Source organism: Peromyscus eremicus, chromosome 20 (genome assembly GCF_949786415.1).
Source record: "Peromyscus eremicus chromosome 20, PerEre_H2_v1, whole genome shotgun sequence".
Classification (NCBI taxonomy): Eukaryota; Metazoa; Chordata; class Mammalia; order Rodentia; family Cricetidae; genus Peromyscus; species Peromyscus eremicus.
The window spans coordinates 49,804,720-49,821,015 of NC_081436.1; positions in this window are offsets into that span (position 1 = coordinate 49,804,720).

The window sequence follows — 16,296 nt, forward strand, 5'->3', positions numbered from 1 at the left end:
GGAGTTGATAGCTGGGGAAAAAAATCAATGCAATGACTGGAGGAGCGTGAAGGGACATTAGCTCGCTGGAGCCTGTGGCTCTGCCAGGCCTTGTCCTTCTCCTCATTCCCTCTGCCTTGTTCAAAACTGGTAGATTCCATTCCTAAAGCTGGCCAGCAAGGTCTATTCTCTTATTTGGCCACTTCCTCCTCCTGAGGCTGACTACCAAGGTCCAGCTATCAGAAGCCCCCTATGGTTTACCTAATTAACATGCCCAATTAAAATGAAACACCTTATCCTAACACAGGGCTACCCCCTTTACCTTTATAAACTTCCATTTGCATCTGGGCCACAGCTGTCTCCCCTCCATCCAGAAGCAGTCCTTTTCCCCTCTGGGTCAAATACCCCTTCCCCCTTCCCCCTATCTCTTTCTCCCTAGTTCCCTATCTCCTTTACTATCAAATCCTAGCTCATTTTAACAAAGACATCTCCTTCTTCTCTTAAAAATTACACCTGCAAGGTCATTTGCTGCTGTTTTCCTGTGCTGGGTCAGAAAGCAGCCAGTTTAACTTTCTTCCCTGCTTAATAAAGGATCTCTCTATGGAAACAGGTGTTTGGGTATGGTTTGTGCTGAATATGGGGTCAGGGAGGAAGTCTCCACTGTGGTCTCCTTTAGAAATTTGGAGGGGAAGATATTTGTGATTCACCTTCGAGGGAGGGGAGGCTGCAGCAGGTGGTCTGTTATAGAGCTGGGCATGAGACTGACAGTTTGTATTTCTAGGAGAGGTGGGGGAGAGGTGAAGATTTGCAATTATTCCACCTGCTTCCCCCATGGGATTGGCCTGTAAGTTTCCAGGGAATGTCTGCTGGAGTTGGGGATGGGGTAAAGCAAGGAGTTGGTGGTAGGGAGTTTGGAGGAGAAGATCTGTGGGATCCAGTGCACATGGGAGCCAGGGGAAGTGAGGCTTGGTCAGGTTATTGGCAATGCAGCTGGAGATAAGACTAGAGGATCAAATTTGGAGGAGAGGAGGGAGAGGTGAAGACACTCAATGAGCCTACTTGCTTCCCTGACCTTAGGTATGGTCTTTGAATTTCACATGCAAACCTACATAGTATTTAAAAAATGAGGTTGACTGTATAGATAATTTGGTGACTAAATAACTCAAATGAGGGCCTCTGATATGGCTCAGCAGGTAAAGGCACTTGCCTCTAAGCCCGATGATCTGAATATGACCCCTAGGACACATAGTGGAAGAAGAGAATCAGCTCCCTCCATATCATTCTCTGACCTCCTAACAAGCACCATGGCACATGGTCCCACCCTGATAAATAAATATGATCTAAAGGCTTAGACAGTGGCATAGTAACATATTTGCAAAGTGGTTCTAGAAATATCATAGCATTGCTCAAAAGAATTCTAAATGAGACAATTATACAGTAACATATTCATATTTTAATAAAGTATTAAGTATTTTCCTTCCCAGGTATCCCCTCACTGAATTAGCTAGCCACAAAATGTATAATAAAAAGTGGGCAAACCACAAAGAAAACTCTAAATGACAGTGTATATTCTACTATATGAAGATATGTAAAGGAGATTACAAGTGGCTTTTCCTTTAGCTTCTTAAAAATTGAAGAAGATCATCTATGGTAATGCAGTTTGCAAATGGGTCCCAACATGATAAGAAACTGTAGTGAGTAAGAAACTTAAACAAACTATGCCTGAAAATTTTGAAATGGCTATATAAATATTACAAATTCAATTAATAATAGAACAAGAATATCTAAGTGAAATCGAAAATAATCTATTGTCTTGTGGATGGAAGGTCACTTAGGAGCTGACACCAATGATCGGCTGCCTTCCTTAGGTCACGACCCAGATTAAGATGTCTGAGAATCTCTAAAGGGTCAAGAAAGACTTCCACTGAAACATGTGTTCCCAACCCCCTGCATAAACAATAGCTCACACAGGGGAAGGAGGTACATTTTTGTTCCCTTACCCATACCTCAGCACAAGAAAAATATCAAGGAGGTTTCTGAGAAGCCTCTTCTTAGGGTCCAGCAGCAAGGCTGAAGACAAGTATTTACAAAAATGATGACATAAATCCCTTCCTGCACAGCGGCGGCCTTCGTGGAGTACATGCAGGGAGACAGTGGCTCATGACAGTGCTATATTACAATAATCCTTAACATTTATTATTTTCAACAAAGCAAATTGGTAGCACTCTGAGTTTGGCCAGTCAGACATATTGACAAACCCATAGTATCCTTGAAATAAAATAGAATAAGGTAATAAATGACAAATATTAATAATGGGTAGTTGGTTCACAAAGAAAAATGCTAGTCTAAATAGGAAATAGTGATCTTCCTTTCTTCACCCCCATTTCCCCCTGAGGCCTAACTCAGGAAATTTCAAACGATTTTGGTTTTTAAAACTGAGGGCTAAGAGCAACTAAAATAGTGACAAAGCTCCAAGGAATCACTGGGGGAAATTGTGCATCATATAAGCTCAAGAAGGAAACATTTGCAAACAGATTAGTAGAAAAGGGATTGCAATGTTTGGTAAGAGTAATAGAGTAACCAAAATAAAAAAAAAAACAGTGCATGAATACCCAGAGGTATTCACAAAATACACACACACAAGATTGAGAAGATTTCATAAATGACTAAGAAATCATTGTTTTTCATAAAATAAAGTTTAGCAAGCTATGTGGATCTTTTAATAGCTTAATGCTACTGTTGTGCATAGTCCTCAACAAAAGAATAACATTAACAGTATTTCTCTAATATCTTTGTCTTCTGTTATATTTATGTACAAAGTAGAAAGAATATCAATATCATAATTGTAAGCTTTGTAGTTTCACTTTGTATGCATAAAACCCTAACATACAACTTGTGTTTATATACTGTAATCAGGATTGTGCCATTAAACATTTTTTTTCCTAAAATAGTGAAAAAAATTTATTATACTTTTTCCACTGGTCATGTTTTCATTGCAATATAGACTTGCAACATGCTTCGATGTGTAGCTAAAAGTTTTCCTCTGGTCCTGCCTGGCCCCGCAGTCTGCAGCTGCTTATAAAATAATCACTCAGAAGCTTATATTAATTAAAACTGCTCGGCCATTAGCTCAGGCTAAATACTGACTTGCTCTTACACTTAAACTCAGCCCATTTCTGTTAATCTATATGTTGCCACGTGTTCCATGGCTTTACCTGTGTGCCATTACTTGCTGCTCCCTGGACAGCAGGCTGTTGTCTCCTGACTCAGTCTTCCTGACTCAGCCTTCCTCTTCCCAGAAATTTCCTTGTCTTTTTATCCTGCCTTTTCTTCCTGTCTGGCTACTGGCCAATCAGCTTTTTTATTTATCAGCCAATCAGAGCAACACATATTCACAGCATACAGAACATCCCACAGCATCAAAGATGAAAATGACTGTACACAATGCTTAAGTGTTACTATTATTATGATGATGATATGGCCTACTAGATATACAAGGGTATTTGGGATGAATGTATTATGAGTCACAAACTGGCAACTGAAGACAGCTTTTTGATTGCTACTTGAGAGAGTAGAGTTGAATAAGCTTGAATATGGATGATCTCATGTGGCTTTATAAAACTAAACAGAACATAGGCAATTAGTTGGATGATATATCTCTAAGGAAAAGAGTTAGTATAACTTATCTCTCTGCTATAGTATATATCATGGTCTTGCTAACAAAGTCCAGGCAAGATTTCTGATTCCAAAGGTCAGATTATCTTTAGTATGATGACCTCACTCTTTGGTCACAACATGCCAGTTAGCATCCATTATTTTTATTACTATTTCAACTTGAGTTGTATCACTTTCTTATTTTCTTGGTGGATCTTTTCACTATGTTGTCATTGTCTGTCCTTAATATTTTCTTCTATGATTTTTCTTCCCCTAAGAACGAACAAAAAGAATGACTTAGAACATTGTCTTGTATTTATGAACTCCTATGCTACTGTAAACTATGAGCCAGAAGCTGACAATCTACTTTGATTTAAGACACAACTACATAAAATTTACATGATTATATATGATTAAGTAGCAAGAGATGTCAAGGACCTTATGTAGCTAATTACCACATGAATCACATGAACCAAGGACTATGGATCCAAACAGAGCCTATCATAGTGTGTTGGCCTGAACAATAAAAGTTGTACTAATGAAAGGGATCTTTTCCAAAGTTATACTAATAGGAATGTCTAGGTATGATATGTTAGTCATTGGAAAGCTATGAGAAAAGTCTAGGAAGAGGTTTTTCTTGACTTGTCTGTTTGGAAAAAAAAAGAACCCATGAGGAGTTTCTGGAGAAAAGACTAAGATTTGGGTGAAAGACATACACAATCACTGAACGTAAGACCATGACATGAAACTTCATTCTGATTGTCAAAGAACGCAGATATCACATTTGATTTATTGTGTGGCTGGAAACTGACCTGTTATGAAATTAGTGTCAACAGAAGATTATGCATTAGCTCTGGAATAAACTTGCGTGTGTGCACATGTGTGCATACCTGTAAGCCAGAGGAGAATTTCTGATGTCCTGCTCTATTACTCCTGGCCTTATTTCTTTGATACAGGATCTCTCACTGAACTTGGAACTCTGTGTTTGCTTGTTTGTTTTGCTTTTCTTTTGTTTTTCTCATCTGACTGACCAGGAAGCCTCCAGGATCTGTTTGTCTTCACCCTTCAGGACCATCACTGGGGATTAAAGGTGTACAAGGCCACTGCTGGATTTTATATGGATTCTGTGGGTATAAACTCAGGCCCTCATGCATCTACATCAAATACTTTAACCAACTCATCCAAGTTTCTAGCAAGGATCTGGGACAAACATTCAAGAGTCATGTGCATAAGATGGGCATATGGGCAGAGAAGTCATACTAGCTTATCATCATCACTGAGCTGAGCATTGCAGAGTTGGTGAGTTTTGTATGGAATACTAGAGTATTTTTAAAAGACTTCTTATGTGTCTCAGTCAGGGTTTCTATTGCTGTGATAAAACTCCATGAACAGAAGCAAGTTGGGAATGGAAGCTTTTTTATTTATCAGCCAATCAGAGCTCCAATCAGTTCATATTCCATCACTGAGGGTAATCAGAACAGGAACTCAAGGCAGAAATCTGCAAGCAGAAACTGAAGTGCAGGCCATGGAGGCACTTGCTGTCTTACTCCATGTGGCTTCCTTAGCCTACCTTCTTTTCCACCCCAAGACCACCAGCCTAGGGCTGGCCACATTCACAGTGAGGTTGACCCTGTCATGTCTATCATTGATCAAGAAAATACATCATGAGCTTGCTCACAGGTCAGTCTGGTAGGAGTATTTTCTCAGTTGAGGTTCCTTTTTCCCAAATGACTAGCTTGGGTTGAGTTAACATGAAACTAGCCAGCACACTAAGTACTACGTGAAGATTACAGAAAAATGATAATGGAGCAAACCTGAAAGAGGGGGTATTAAAGTGGATAGAGAAAAAACAATCAAGAAAACAAATGACATGACAAAAACATATTAGCAAGAATAGATGATTCACAGCACACACAAGCTATATTCAAGAATGTACCAGAGAGGAAAACAATTTTAAGCTTGGGTGTCGGAAAGGCCACACCATTAAAAATGTGCTTGGTCAATATGGAGTCCATGGACTTCCACTAGCTCAGGCCAGCTGTCTCTGTAGATTTCCCCATCATGATCTTGACCCCCCCTTGTTCATATAATCCCTTCTCCCTCCCTTCAACTAGGAAACCTGTATGGGACCAAACTAAGCCTTCTGAATGTGGGTGATAGTTGTGAGGCTTGATCTGTTTGTGGGGCTACTGGCAGTGGGACCAGGACTTATCCTAGGTGTATGAACTGGCTTTTTGGAACCCATTCCCTAGGGTATGATACATTGCTTGGACTTGGTGCAGGGTGGATGGGGCTAGGCCCTGCCTCAATTTTATATGCCAGACTTTGTTGACTACCCAAGGGAGGCCTTACCCCTTCTGAGGAGTGGTTGTGAGGGGTAGGAGAGGCAGGGAGAGGGGAGAAGAGGAAGGAGAACTGAGGATGGTATGTAAAATGAAAAAAATTAAAAATGTGCTTTGTCATTGAATATACTGTCTGGTTAGCTTCATAGAGCCAAATTTGTGGAAATAGTGTCAATGGGCCAAATAGATGGGCCATCCTTGATAATATCTTTTGCCATGGGAGGATGTAGAAGAAAGTTCAGTTGGCACAGTTGAAGAAATTTAAAACACATGCAGATTATTTGTAGTAATTAGTGATTTTTTTTTAAAAAAGGCAGATGTGTGGTCTCTGCGACTTTGAATAATAAAAATGGAACCCATAATTTTTGTTGCCCAAAATATATCAAAAGGTATGATAATGTTAGGTCCCACAATACCAAACATCTAGTTTCTTTCTTTTCTTTTTGCTTCTGTAGACCAGGCTGGCCTTGAACTCAGAGATCTGCCCTACTCTGCCTCCCGAGTGCTGGGATTAAAGGCATGCATCACCACCCCTGGCAACATCTGGGTTTTTAATAACAACAATATAGAAGTTGAAGGTCTGTGGAAAAGTCTAAGTTGAAGGAAAAGTATGCGGTTGATCTTGGTCTAGAAATGATGTGATAACTGTCAGAACACTCAGTTCTTTAAAATGTAGCTTTATACTCAGTAAGAGTTTTCACCAAAATTATGACACTTAGGGGACATTTAAGGTTTTAGGAAAGACTATATCTATTAAATAATGGGCAAAGAAATTACTAAAAAAAGTATTAATACCAATTGCCTTATTAGAATATGATTAGAATAGGTTAGGCTCCATATTCACTATTTCTCTCAAGAAACCAGAAGTACAAAAGACCAAATTAATAAGTGATAATATTATTTCCCCAATGGACTTATTAATAAATGGCTCAGTAGCACATCTTTAAGATAGTTTTAACTTCATCTGATTTGCAAGAATTTGTTTTTAGAAGCACTTGTCAGGAAAATTGCTTGCATTAGCTCATATTTTGCTTTCATTTTTCCAAATTTTTAAAGTGAGCTGTTAAATGTTTTGGCATAGGGATATGTTAAACATGGCTTAAGAGTCAAATACTCATGAGAGTATCTTGAACTGATATCAACAATCTAGTCTCAAAATGGATGCACAAAGGAGCTAGAGTTCAATTCAGTGGCTCAGTGTTTCTCAACTGTCCTGCTGTGTGAACTTGAGAATGTTATTCTCTCTGTATTTCTTACTGCTTAACGTGAACAGAAGTGCTTAGGCTGATGCTCTCTCTCACACAAACTTATCTGTAAAGTTCTATTACGTGAGAACTCTGGAGGTAACCAAGGAGGTTCAAGACAAACTCACAAACTTTGGTTTTGACTAGCCATACCACAAGAAGGTCTGGGGCTCCTGAATGACTGCTTCCTTTATCCTGCTGCATTCCTGCACTGGCTGTCACACACAGGAGAAAAATGTGAGAGGAATAGTAAATGTCAAGTTGATTATAGATCCCGTCAACCCTGGAGGATCAAGGTTAGCTACTTCAGAAGGTATGAAATTATAGAGCCCTACCCATTTCCTCCAAGACTCTTCAAAATAGTTCTGGTTCCCATGGACACTTTCATGCTGTGCTGGCAAATATATAATCAGCTCCTTATTTTAAAGATGATCTGGGTAATTCAAATCAGAGGCCAGAATGTATATGCCCCTGTGTCTCAATGTTCTTATTTCCCTGGAAAACTTTATAGATATGAACATTTCTTTTCATATGTTCATGATATCAAGGGTTGTTACTGAAAAGAATTGGGAACAATCTAAAAGATAGGCCTTCCAAAAAGGCATTAAGAATAATGATAAAGCTCCACTGAGATGGATCAGGGAATAAAAGCATTTGCTGTGCAAGTCTGGTTGGTGGCTTGAGTTTAATCCTAACATCCACTCCAAAAACTGTGCCATAATTCCACACCTTGTATGGTAAGTCGAGCGGTGGAAACAGGAGAATCAACCACAAGCTCAAGTTCAAAGCCTGGCTAGTCTGGAGCATGCAGTAGGGAAGCAAGAGAGACCTTGCCTCACAAATAAGATGTAGAGAGAAAATGGATTCCTGAAAATTGTCCTCTGACCTACACACAGGACATACCAGTACATACATAAACACACACACACACACACACACACACACACACACACACACACACACACACGTCACACAATGTAAGTAGAAAAAAGCTGTTTATGGCAGATTATCAATTATTAAAAGGAAATTAGGGAAATGGGGCAAATACATCAGTTATGCAAAATTGCATACACACATATTTCAATGAGTAAAAATGCCTGAGAATCTTCCACATTTTAATTTATTTTATGTCTTTTAATTTTAAATGGAGACTTCTGGAGAGTAGTTAAAATTTCAAAACTAATAAAATGGTAAAGAGTAATTGTGGAGGCTGGGGGATATGCTCAGTTGGTACAGTTGGTAGAAGGATTTCCAGGCACTCATGATACCCTGGGTGTGGTACCCAGCACTACAGAACCTGAGTGTGGTGGTGCACTCTGTAATTCAAGCCCTGAGGAAGTGAAGATGGATAATCAGAAGTTCATCATCCACAGCTACATAATGAGTTTCAGACCAGCCTGCAATGTGTAAGACCTTGTCTTAAAAATGTTTCAAAAAGAAGAACTATGTTCCTTAATGAGCTTAAATTGGGCAGAGAATACCTGGGCTATTGCTATGCTAGTAGGATGAATTTCTTTAGAATCATGTTAAAATGAGTTTTCAAAAAATAATTATCTTTAGTGTTTGAATTATGATAACTGAAATTGTCCTAAACTATTGGTTACATCCTTGTAAAAGATGGTTGAAGCTAGATAACTTATATAACTTATATTGTGAGACTAGTTCTCTACTTCTTCACAATTCTTCCCTCCCTCCCTCTCTCCCTCCCTCTTTCTTTTCCTTTCCTTTCCTTTTTTTTCTTTATAAGGTAGGATCTGTATTGGTTACATTGCCCAGGTGGCCTGGAACCCATACTCCTCTTGCCTCTACCCTTGTAGGTTTGACAGGGGCATGCCACCCACCATGCCTATCTTTAAAATGTTTTTGAACTAGTGCAGTTTATTCTTCATGAAATGGTCTTTGCAGAAGCCTTCTCCAGCCTTTCTGGCATCTGAACACAATCTTTATTTTCATCTTCATTTTGTAGACCCATCTAAGGACTGAAGAGAAGATTCCCATACAAAAGCAATCACGTGAGATAAGAACACTGTCATCTGTTTCCATCTGATGCTGAGTGAAGCCTCTCTGATGACAGTTGGGACTAGGCACCAACCACAAATGAGTAGAACAGAACATCATTAGGGATCAGTTCAATGTAGCTTGAGTTTTCCTGCCTGGCCCACAGTCAGGATATATCTCTTTCACCTGCCAGTCCCACATCCTCTCAGACCCGACCAAGTAAACACAGAGACTTATGTTGCTTTCAAACTGTATGGCCGTGGCAGGCTTCTTGCTAACTGTTCTTATAGCTTAAATTAATCCATTTCCTTTAATCTATACCTTGCCACATGGCTCGTGGCTTACCGGCATCTTCACAAGCTGTTTCTCATCGTGGTGTCTGGCAGTGTCTCTCTAACTCAGCCTTCCACTTCCCAGCTTTATTCTCCTCCTTGCCCCGCCTATACTTCCTGCCTAGCCAACGGCCAATCAGTGTTTTATTGATTAATTAGCAACACATTTGCCATACATCCCACAGCAGTTCAATGTCATTTTTTTTCCACTTGTGTTTGGTTCTATCCTAGGTCTCTGGGCTATCTTGCCTCCTCTAGGTGCTAGCCCTCCAGGCGGTGTCAGGGGTGAGCTCCTTCTCATGGGTCTTAAGCTGGATCCATCATTGGTTTATCATTCCCACAATTTCTGCTACACCTTCACCCCAGCATATCTTGTAGGCAGGACAAATTACAGGTCGAAGATTTTGTGGCTAGGTTGGTGTCCCAATTCCTCCGCTGGAAGTCTTGCCTAGTTATAGGAGATGGCCAGAATCCCGAGGAAGAGGAGGAAGAAGGATTGTAGGAGCCAGGGGTGTCAAGGACATCACAAGGAAACCCACAGAACCAACTAACCTGGTCTCATAGGGGCTCACAGAGAGTAAACTGAAAACCAGGGAGCCCGCATGAGACTGACCTAGGCCCTCTGCACGTGTTACAGCTATGTAGCTTGACCTTCTTGTGAGACTCTTAACAGTGGGAGCAGGGGCTGTCTCTGATTCTGTTGTCTGATTTAGGATCCTTTCCTCCTACTGGGTTGCCTCACCCAGTCTTAATAGAAAAGGAAGTACCTAGTCTCACTGCAACTTGATATTCCATGGCTGGCTGGTAAACCTGGGAAGTTTGCCCTTTTCTGAAGAAAAAAAAAGAGGATGGGGAGGTAGGAAAGGTGAGGGAAGAGACAAGAAAGAGAGGAGGGAGGTAAAACTGTTGTTGGGATGTAAAAACAAAATAAATAAATAATAAATAAATAAATAAATACATAAATAAATAAATAAATATCTACCATCAGACTCTAATAAGGGGCTATTGATGTTATGGAAGAAGCCAACAGTCATATTTCCTTGTCTCTGTTACAGAAACAGTGGTGTTATCTGCACTGGGGCAGACTTCTGTGGATAATAGTGTCTAATACGCAAATACCACATCTTGAGCTCCAGGGTGGCATTGGTGGTTTTTCCTTGGTGTTGTTATGAAGACAGTTTAGGATGTTGTTCCCGTAAACTAAGCTTTGGGTTTATTTTCCTGTTTGAGCTACCATGTACAAGTGAATTAGAATATGTTTCTTCTCAATCATCCAGTCAGCTCACAATTAAAGACCCTGCCTAATCCAGGATGGTTGCCTTGTTTCTACCACTGAAAGGACACTCATACCTACATCATTCTGTTTCCTCCAATACTATGGAGGAAGGGAACTACCACCATCTGTCAACAGGGGAAGTATATGTTGTTGATATGCTCTGCCACTCACTTAAGGACTTGAATTCCCATTATTATTATTATTATTGTTGTTGTTGTTGTTGTTGTTGTCTTCTGTAATCACCCTCATCCTCTCATTTCACTGGCACTCTCCCTTCTGCATGCATGGGCCTATGTACCTATCAGTTTTCAAAAAGATGTTTTCTCCTCAGTCACACTCTTGGTAAACTCTATTCTCTGAGTCCCTCGCTTGCCAAACATCTTAAGAGAGCCAGCTGTTGTCCATATCAAGTCTTCACCTCTCACTCCTCAACTCTCTCTATCATGGCTTCTAGGCTAGCCCGTGGAAACACAACAACTCATGCAACTCAACATCTCATCTCACACCGTCTCATGAACTGCTTTCCATCCTCTTGAACTGAGTCAGTGTGCCCTTTGGGGGAAACTTCTTTCTTCACCCTCTCCCTTGGTAGCTGACAAGCTTGCCCCTATAAATGACTTCTCTAGTTTCACAGCTCAGTGCACATGTAAGTAACATGCTGTCTCCTTCGGCTTGGGATTCCATGTGGCTATGGTTGAGTTATGTGCACAAGTGTGCATACATACACACAAGAGCTGGTGTATACACACAAAAGTTGTCAGTTCACAAGCAACTCTTTTCTATGACTTGTGGACTTGCATTTCTAAAGTGACAGCGCCTTTTAGTGTCACACTTGCCCCACTGAAACCTGTTTCTTTCCTTGATTTTTCCATCCCCTTAAATTCTGTATCCAAAATTCAGCCCACTGCAAAACACTCTAGCTTTTTCATTTTTTCTTCTTTCTCAGATTCGGTTGACCAAGAATACTTAACAGTTCTGAGAGCTCTTTACCTCCCACAGTACTCTCCTCATCTCCTAGTCGTGTTTGAAAAAGGTCTGTAACCATCCATGCTTCACTTTCCCCCTTGGTTTTAACAGCTTTTTCCTGTGATATTTTGAACACTTTGAGAGTTCTTGTTGGTCTTCAATTTCTCACTCTCATTTTAGTGCTTTATACAGAGTTGGTGCTTAGGAAAAAATTGGTGAATGAAAAAATTTAGTCAGTTGATTAGAGTAAGCTGGCAGCTAGTTGAGCACTAACTTTTTCTGGAAAGCTGAAAAAAAGCAGATGGTAATATGAATTGGACTGAAATGCTGTATAAATAAAATTAAATTCCCTATTATAATGGATGCCAAGAAAAAAAAATTGAATGGTAAAATCAAACATTCAGAGAAGGTGGACTGAGAGGTATGTTCATGTTGATAGAATTGTACTTGACCTCATTTGCTATGGTAAATTGCTCTTGCCCCAAAATATTCAATATGAGGAACTTCAATTGACCGATTCATTAACAAATATTAACTGAGCATCTAATCATCTGGTAGGTAACTACTACGAAGGCAGAAGTCAACTCAATAGACACAATCCTGTACTTATGAATCTTATTTAGTTTGGACTACAAATAAATAAGACCTGCACAATACCCTACGGGGATAAAAGGTGTAGAGATGAACAAAAGCAGGAAGGACGTAGTTGGCTGAAATGAGAGAGACCACCATGGCTCTGTTCAGGGGGGGAGTGTTCCAGGCAGAGGGAACACAGCTGCAGAGGCTGTGAGGAGGGTCTATGTTTTATATGTAAACATTGTCAAGTCGTCTGGTGTCTTGTCAAAAGAAAAATGGTGAGGGGAAGGGATAATTAACAGAGGGATACAATAGGACCAAGGCAGGCTTCTTTGAGTTACAGTGGGAGCCTTGGTTTAATGTACAGTGAGGCAGAAATGAGTAAGAGGCCTTCAGTGGAGATGTGCGACATGACCTGTCTCGTGTTAACAAGATCCCGAACCACGTTTCCTAGCAGGTAGAGTATCATCAGGTCTGTAGGAGACACCAGTGTCAGTAAAATGCAAAATGGAAAAGCTGCCCCTGCCTGCCCTACAGCTGTATGCTTTATAGTATGTTACTTACATGACTTTAGACATTTTGATCAAACTCTAAGAACTAAGAAACGTTCAGTGCTTAAAACAAAACAATGATTTACTTAGAAAATGATAATTCTATTTTCTTAGTTTAGAAAAAAATTCTTCTAAGAATGAAAAAGGCAAGGCTTCCTTCATGTTATACAATCTCACTTATTTTTACTGTTATTATTATTATTATTATTATTATTATTATTATTATTATTATTATTTTACTAGCTGATTTGAACACGTTGCAAATCCTAGGGAGAACTTGGATGAAAGGAACCTTTCACTTCTAACATTCTGTGTTATATTTGTACTGCTCTCTGCCTTTCTCCGCAGTTCTATTTTTCATAAGTAATCATCTATGGAAAAGTTAGAAAACATAGAGGAGAAAGTCACAGTAATCTGAAAAATTTCTTTCTGAGTTTAACCAGTATTTCAGGTTGGACATGTCATTCTGAGAGTGGGTGTCCTTTTCTTCTATACCTCACTCACTGATATTTAATGCCCTAGTTTTAATATTGTGATTTGTTTATAGATAAACATAGAATAGAGCCTGGCAACCCCCTATCAGACATAGTGAGTCAAAATGAAGTATATTATAGCTAGATATTTAGTCACTGTTTAAATTGACAACAAAATACCAGAAAGACCATTTGAGCCCATGTCTCCTTAGGTTCCTTATGCCAATTGATCACAGTCTAGACTTTCAAGCTGATTACATGCTTGATGCTCATCACCATCATTTATCTACCTGGACTAAAAACCACATGTCTATCCCTTGTGGCTGAACAGGTTTCACTCTGTCCCATAGTATTTGGAACCATTACTTACTCCATAAGCCATCTCAACATTAACTTGTGGACTTCAATTAGTTGGTCATCTTATTGAGATGTTTTAAATAAAGTCCCTTACCTACTTAAGGGGATTTAGAAGGAAGGATGTGGTAAAGGCAAAACAAATCATTACAACAAAACATTACAACAAAAATCCCCTCTTCCATTAAAGGAATAATGACAATATTTTGTGAACATGTGTAATCTAGAACAATTTAATAAAGCATAATTTAAACAAACAGTAATGTGGCAGCTGGTCAGACAGACATTATAAATTGCGAGAATCAAAGGAATGTCAAAGACACGAGTGTCAAAGACACTTCTATTGTCCACAGCAGTGAGTGACATTTCTCTTTTGATGTGTTCATATCTTCATGCACTAACCACAGGAGAGCGAATTTAATGTTGAATAGTATCAAATATTCTACACAGCCAAGTCTACCAAGAAAGGCTAGCCAGCAATATATGTATCCTTTTGGATAATAACTGTGAAAAGCATCTATTGGTTTCAATTTCTTATAATTGACTTAAAGACAAGTATACATTTTAAAGTTCTATCATGAATACAGTTTTGAATATGAGTATATATCAAATAATCAATAATAAAATTATATATATTTGTATACATAATATACAGCATAGTGTGTGTGTGTGTGTGTGTATGTGTGTGTGTGTGTGTGTGTGTGTGTGTGTGTGTGTGTGTGTGTGTGTAATTCTTTTTCTTTTTGAGATAGTTCTACAGTTAAGTATTACTAGATCTGGTTAATGTGAATGCTATTTGATCCTGACTTTAAACAATCTTGAATCATATTAAAAGAAGATATTGGAGAATTCAGAAGTTATAATTGGCTTGGTGTATGGTATTATTCGGGGGTCTCAGTAATATTATTATGCTTCCAGTCTGTTTCACTATCGAACTTCTCCTTCTGTCAACTTCAGTCCAATATTAATTATTTTTTTCTGTACCTCTGAAATTCCAAAAACTACTACAAGAGCTCCAGCTTTATGTATTCAAAGGAGTATGATTGAGCGAAAGATTCAGCTTTTCTCTACAGCTGATACCCAAGGATTTCTAGTCTCTGATCTAGCAAGACTCTGAATCCAATGCTCTCCTAGGCCAGTCATTGCCAGATGCTTGCCTTTCTTGTAGCAAGTTATTCTTGGGCACTAAAAATGAGAGAGATTCTCTAGAGGGAAACCAGTGTGTACTTCTAAGGAAGATACAATGGACACAAGCAGCTAGAAAATAGCAGGTGTTTACCATAAGTAGATACACATAAACACACTCATTAATACATTACGTTTTCTGTTGTCAAGTTATTCCACACCTTCAAGTTTAAATTTTGCCACTGAAACAAAAGCGAATTACAGTGAGATTTAGTGCCTTGGTCTATATGTCTTCATCTATGACCTTGGATATGCTATTGTATGGGTCTAATTTCCTCAAAAAGTCATAACAATGGTGATACATAGCTCATAAAAGATTTATTAAGACTAAATGAATTAAGATGCGAGAGTTATCTCAGAGGTTAGGAGTTCTTACTGCTCTCCCTGAGGACCTGAATTAAGTTTCTAACATGCGTGTTGGGCATGTCTCAACCACTTGTAGCTCCAGCTCCATGATATTTGATGCCCACTTTGAGTTTCCATGTGGACAGCTGCACTACAGTTCACATTCCCTTCACAGACACTCAGAATTAAAATTAAAATAAGTAAATGAGTATTAAGAAGAATAATTATTATATGTGAAAGAGCAAGGACCGAGGAAGGCACACTGTGCTCTGTATAAGTGCTTGTGCCCTTGAGCATTGCAGTCATTCATTGACAGGGCCTGAGATTGATTCATTTTTACTTGTAAAATTGGAGGAGGAGTCTTTTCTGAAACATAAAGTGAGCATTACATAATCCTGTGCTTTTATAAGCATTTGGATGATTCGCAGCCTCTAAGATAGTCCTTCCTAGGGAGACTTTGAAGCAAGAGTCCTGAAGCACAGCAGGAAGAAGCTAAATTTCACCATGACCTCAGTAGAAATTATATAACTTTCCACTTTTGATATTCTGAATGTGAAAAAAGGAAAAAACCCACTGCTAAAATTGTCTTTGAGAAACACGCACCTGTTAGAGTTTCTTTCTAGATGAGTTTTCATATGTGTTAATAAAGTAGAGTGGGTCTCAAGTCTGGCCTTTACCCTGTCAGGAGTGCCCCATCAATACATGACAAACCCTTCGGCAAGAATTTAATCTTAACGGTAAGCCATATTGTAGTGTCCTACTGAGCAGAGTGTCTAGAAAGAAGGCAGACCACAGTCACTTGCTGTCTTCAGGACTCTGTCTTCGTACATTCATATAGAAATCTATATGGAATTTTCAGATATCTCCCACAGAATAAGTTGTTTTTCACCGATCACTCTGTCTTCCTTCTTTATTCTTGTGACCTAAATGTAAGATTGCCTTTAATTACATGAACTGAGATAAAAATGTGAAGTGGTGGGGTTTTTTTGTTTTTTGTATTTTGGGTTTTTTTGCTTCAAAT